Below are 5000 nucleotides of genomic sequence, written 5' to 3' on the forward strand. Positions count from 1 at the left end.
GTTTCGGTTTTCTAAGACTGGGCATTGACTCTTTTTTTTTTTTTTTTTTTTTTTTTTTTGCTAGATTATTAGACAATTAATGAAAAGTTCCAAAACTACTAAGCAGGCCCAAACTTGTTTCGGTTTTCTAAGACTGGGCATTGACTCTTTTTTTTTTTTTTTTTTTTTTTTGCTAGATTATCAGACAATTAGTGAAAAGTTCCAAAACTACTAAACAGGCCCAAACCTGTTTCGGTTTTCTAAGACTGGGCATTGACTCTTTTTTTTTTTTTTTTTTTTTATTTATGCAAAACTCTTAGATAATTACTTAAAAAATCCAAAAGTACTAGGCTGCAAAGAGAGGGCTATTTAAAGATCAGCCACTATAACCGCCAGTGCATTATATAAGTAGAGAAGGAAACCTAAAAGCTTACAGCACCTGGTATTCCCAGGCGGTCTCCCATCCAAGTACTAACCAGGCCCAAACCTGCTTAGCTTCCGAGATCAGACGAGATCGGGCATAGCCAGGCTGGTATGGCCGTAAGCGAATGAGGCTGCAAAGAGAGGGCTATTTAAAGATCAGCCACTATAATCGGTATTTCCAAGCAGTCTCCCATCCAAGTACTAACTGGGCCCAAACCTGCTTAGATTCTGAGATTGGGCATTGACTCTTTATTTATTTAATTTTTTTTTTTGCAAATTTATTACATAATTACTGAAAATTTCCAAAAGTACTAACCAGGCCCAAACCTGTTTCGGTTTTCTAAGACTGGGCATTGACTCTTTTTTTTTTTTTTTTGTTTTGCTAGATTATTAGACAATTAGTGAAAAGTTCCAAAACTACTAAACAGGCCCAAACCTGTTTCGGTTTTCTAAGACTGGGCATTGAATCTTTTTTTTTTTTTTTTTTTTTTATTTATGCAAAACTCTTAGATAATTACTGAAAAATTCCAAAAGTACTAGGCTGCAAAGAGAGGGCTATTTAAAGATCAGCCACTATAACCGCCAGTGCATTATATAAGTAGAGAAGGAAACCTAAAAGCTTACAGCACCTGGTATTCCCAGGCGGTCTCCCATCCAAGTACTAACCAGGCCCAAACCTGCTTAGCTTCCGAGATCAGACGAGATCGGGCATAGCCAGGCTGGTATGGCCGTAAGCGAAGGTGGCTGCAAAGAGAGGGCTATTTAAAGATCAGCCACTATAACTGCCAGTGCATTATATAAGTAGAGAAGGAAACCTAAAAGCTTACAGCACCTGGTATTCCCAGGTGGTCTCCCATCCAAGTACTAACCAGGCCCAAACCTGCTTAGCTTCCGAGATCAGACGAGATCGGGCATAGCCATGCTGGTATGGCCGTAAGCGAACGAGGCTGCAAAGAGAGGGCTATTTAAAGATCAGCCACTATAATCGGTATTTCCAGGCAGTCTCCCATCCAAGTACTAACTGGGCCCAAACCTGCTTAGATTCTGAGATTGGGCATTGACTCTTTATTTATTTAAAATTTTTTTTGCAAATTTATTACATAATTACTGAAAATTTCCAAAAGTACTAACCTGGCCCAAACCTGTTTCGGTTTTCTAAGACTGGGCATTGACTCTTTTTTTTTTTTTTTTTTTTTTTTTATTTATGCAAAACTCTTAGATAATTACTGAAATATTCCAAAAGTACTAGGCTGCAAAGAGAGGGCTATTTAAAGATCAGCCACTATAACCGCCAGTGCATTATATAAGTAGAGAAGGAAACCTAAAAGCTTACAGCACCTGGTATTCCCAGGCGGTCTCCCATCCAAGTACTAACCAGGCCCAAACCTGCTTAGCTTCCGAGATCAGACGAGATCGGGCATAGCCAGGCTGGTATGGCCGTAAGCGAAGGAGGCTGCAAAGAGAGGGCTATTTAAAGATCAGCCACTATAATCGGTATTTCCAAGCAGTCTCCCATCCAAGTACTAACTGGGCCCAAACCTGCTTAGATTCTGAGATTGGGCATTGACTCTTTATTTATTTAAATTTTTTTTTTGCAAATTTATTACATAATTACTGAAAATTTCCAAAAGTACTAACCAGGCCCAAACCTGTTTCGGTTTTCTAAGACTGGGCATTGACTCTTTTTTTTTTTGCTAGATTATTAGACAATTAATGAAAAGTTCCAAAACTACTAAACAGGCCCAAACCTGTTTCGGTTTTCTAAGACTGGGCATTGACTCTTTTTTTTTTTTTTTTTTTTTTTTTTTTTTGCTAGATTATCAGACAATTAGTGAAAAGTTCCAAAACTACTAAACAGGCCCAAACCTGTTTCGGTTTTCTAAGACTGGGCATTGACTCTTTTTTTTTTTTTTTTTTTTATTTATGCAAAACTCTTAGATAATTACTTAAAAAATCCAAAAGTACTAGGCTGCAAAGAGAGGGCTATTTAAAGATCAGCCACTATAACCGCCAGTGCATTATATAAGTAGAGAAGGAAACCTAAAAGCTTACAGCACCTGGTATTCCCAGGCGGTCTCCCATCCAAGTACTAACCAGGCCCAAACCTGCTTAGCTTCCGAGATCAGACGAGATCGGGCATAGCCAGGCTGGTATGGCCGTAAGCGAATGAGGCTGCAAAGAGAGGGCTATTTAAAGATCAGCCACTATAATCGGTATTTCCAAGCAGTCTCCCATCCAAGTACTAACTGGGCCCAAACCTGCTTAGATTCTGAGATTGGGCATTGACTCTTTATTTATTTAATTTTTTTTTTTGCAAATTTATTACATAATTACTGAAAATTTCCAAAAGTACTAACCAGGCCCAAACCTGTTTCGGTTTTCTAAGACTGGGCATTGACTCTTTTTTTTTTTTTTTTGTTTTGCTAGATTATTAGACAATTAGTGAAAAGTTCCAAAACTACTAAACAGGCCCAAACCTGTTTCGGTTTTCTAAGACTGGGCATTGAATCTTTTTTTTTTTTTTTTTTTTTTATTTATGCAAAACTCTTAGATAATTACTGAAAAATTCCAAAAGTACTAGGCTGCAAAGAGAGGGCTATTTAAAGATCAGCCACTATAACCGCCAGTGCATTATATAAGTAGAGAAGGAAACCTAAAAGCTTACAGCACCTGGTATTCCCAGGCGGTCTCCCATCCAAGTACTAACCAGGCCCAAACCTGCTTAGCTTCCGAGATCAGACGAGATCGGGCATAGCCAGGCTGGTATGGCCGTAAGCGAAGGTGGCTGCAAAGAGAGGGCTATTTAAAGATCAGCCACTATAACTGCCAGTGCATTATATAAGTAGAGAAGGAAACCTAAAAGCTTACAGCACCTGGTATTCCCAGGCGGTCTCCCATCCAAGTACTAACCAGGCCCAAACCTGCTTAGCTTCCGAGATCAGACGAGATCGGGCATAGCCATGCTGGTATGGCCGTAAGCGAACGAGGCTGCAAAGAGAGGGCTATTTAAAGATCAGCCACTATAATCGGTATTTCCAGGCAGTCTCCCATCCAAGTACTAACTGGGCCCAAACCTGCTTAGATTCTGAGATTGGGCATTGACTCTTTATTTATTTAAAATTTTTTTTGCAAATTTATTACATAATTACTGAAAATTTCCAAAAGTACTAACCTGGCCCAAACCTGTTTCGGTTTTCTAAGACTGGGCATTGACTCTTTTTTTTTTTTTTTTTTTTTTTTTATTTATGCAAAACTCTTAGATAATTACTGAAATATTCCAAAAGTACTAGGCTGCAAAGAGAGGGCTATTTAAAGATCAGCCACTATAACCGCCAGTGCATTATATAAGTAGAGAAGGAAACCTAAAAGCTTACAGCACCTGGTATTCCCAGGCGGTCTCCCATCCAAGTACTAACCAGGCCCAAACCTGCTTAGCTTCCGAGATCAGACGAGATCGGGCATAGCCAGGCTGGTATGGCCGTAAGCGAAGGAGGCTGCAAAGAGAGGGCTATTTAAAGATCAGCCACTATAATCGGTATTTCCAAGCAGTCTCCCATCCAAGTACTAACTGGGCCCAAACCTGCTTAGATTCTGAGATTGGGCATTGACTCTTTATTTATTTAAATTTTTTTTTTGCAAATTTATTACATAATTACTGAAAATTTCCAAAAGTACTAACCAGGCCCAAACCTGTTTCGGTTTTCTAAGACTGGGCATTGACTCTTTTTTTTTTTTTTTTTTTTTTTTTTTTTTGCTAGATTATTAGACAATTAATGAAAAGTTCCAAAACTACTAAGCAGGCCCAAACTTGTTTCGGTTTTCTAAGACTGGGCATTGACTCTTTTTTTTTTTTTTTTTTTTTTTTGCTAGATTATCAGACAATTAGTGAAAAGTTCCAAAACTACTAAACAGGCCCAAACCTGTTTCGGTTTTCTAAGACTGGGCATTGACTCTTTTTTTTTTTTTTTTTTTTTATTTATGCAAAACTCTTAGATAATTACTTAAAAAATCCAAAAGTACTAGGCTGCAAAGAGAGGGCTATTTAAAGATCAGCCACTATAACCGCCAGTGCATTATATAAGTAGAGAAGGAAACCTAAAAGCTTACAGCACCTGGTATTCCCAGGCGGTCTCCCATCCAAGTACTAACCAGGCCCAAACCTGCTTAGCTTCCGAGATCAGACGAGATCGGGCATAGCCAGGCTGGTATGGCCGTAAGCGAATGAGGCTGCAAAGAGAGGGCTATTTAAAGATCAGCCACTATAATCGGTATTTCCAAGCAGTCTCCCATCCAAGTACTAACTGGGCCCAAACCTGCTTAGATTCTGAGATTGGGCATTGACTCTTTATTTATTTAATTTTTTTTTTTGCAAATTTATTACATAATTACTGAAAATTTCCAAAAGTACTAACCAGGCCCAAACCTGTTTCGGTTTTCTAAGACTGGGCATTGACTCTTTTTTTTTTTTTTTTGTTTTGCTAGATTATTAGACAATTAGTGAAAAGTTCCAAAACTACTAAACAGGCCCAAACCTGTTTCGGTTTTCTAAGACTGGGCATTGAATCTTTTTTTTTTTTTTTTTTTTTTATTTATGCAAA

General features: G+C 38.3%; 9 non-coding genes across 9 annotated transcripts; all 9 read right to left on the minus strand.

Annotated features, from left to right (window-relative positions):
• Positions 1-406: 406 nt before the first annotated feature.
• On the minus strand, positions 407-525 carry LOC132136533 (5S ribosomal RNA). Its single transcript, XR_009431393.1, has one exon. It is a non-coding gene; the product is annotated as a 5S ribosomal RNA (ribosomal RNA).
• Positions 526-1019: 494 nt separating this feature from the next.
• Positions 1020-1138, minus strand: LOC132136534 (5S ribosomal RNA). Its single transcript, XR_009431394.1, has one exon. It is a non-coding gene; the product is annotated as a 5S ribosomal RNA (ribosomal RNA).
• An 84-nt stretch (positions 1139-1222) lies between these two features.
• Positions 1223-1341, minus strand: LOC132135545 (5S ribosomal RNA). The gene has a single exon (XR_009430484.1). It is a non-coding gene; the product is annotated as a 5S ribosomal RNA (ribosomal RNA).
• A 387-nt stretch (positions 1342-1728) lies between these two features.
• Positions 1729-1847, minus strand: LOC132136535 (5S ribosomal RNA). Its single transcript, XR_009431395.1, has one exon. It is a non-coding gene; the product is annotated as a 5S ribosomal RNA (ribosomal RNA).
• A 600-nt stretch (positions 1848-2447) lies between these two features.
• Positions 2448-2566, minus strand: LOC132136536 (5S ribosomal RNA). Its single transcript, XR_009431396.1, has one exon. It is a non-coding gene; the product is annotated as a 5S ribosomal RNA (ribosomal RNA).
• Positions 2567-3060: 494 nt separating this feature from the next.
• On the minus strand, positions 3061-3179 carry LOC132136537 (5S ribosomal RNA). The gene has a single exon (XR_009431397.1). It is a non-coding gene; the product is annotated as a 5S ribosomal RNA (ribosomal RNA).
• Positions 3180-3263: 84 nt separating this feature from the next.
• Positions 3264-3382, minus strand: LOC132135695 (5S ribosomal RNA). The gene has a single exon (XR_009430624.1). It is a non-coding gene; the product is annotated as a 5S ribosomal RNA (ribosomal RNA).
• A 387-nt stretch (positions 3383-3769) lies between these two features.
• On the minus strand, positions 3770-3888 carry LOC132136540 (5S ribosomal RNA). The gene has a single exon (XR_009431399.1). It is a non-coding gene; the product is annotated as a 5S ribosomal RNA (ribosomal RNA).
• A 614-nt stretch (positions 3889-4502) lies between these two features.
• On the minus strand, positions 4503-4621 carry LOC132136541 (5S ribosomal RNA). Its single transcript, XR_009431400.1, has one exon. It is a non-coding gene; the product is annotated as a 5S ribosomal RNA (ribosomal RNA).
• Positions 4622-5000: the final 379 nt, after the last annotated feature.

This window comes from Carassius carassius, unplaced genomic scaffold (genome assembly GCF_963082965.1).
Source record: "Carassius carassius unplaced genomic scaffold, fCarCar2.1 SCAFFOLD_60, whole genome shotgun sequence".
Classification (NCBI taxonomy): Eukaryota; Metazoa; Chordata; class Actinopteri; order Cypriniformes; family Cyprinidae; genus Carassius; species Carassius carassius.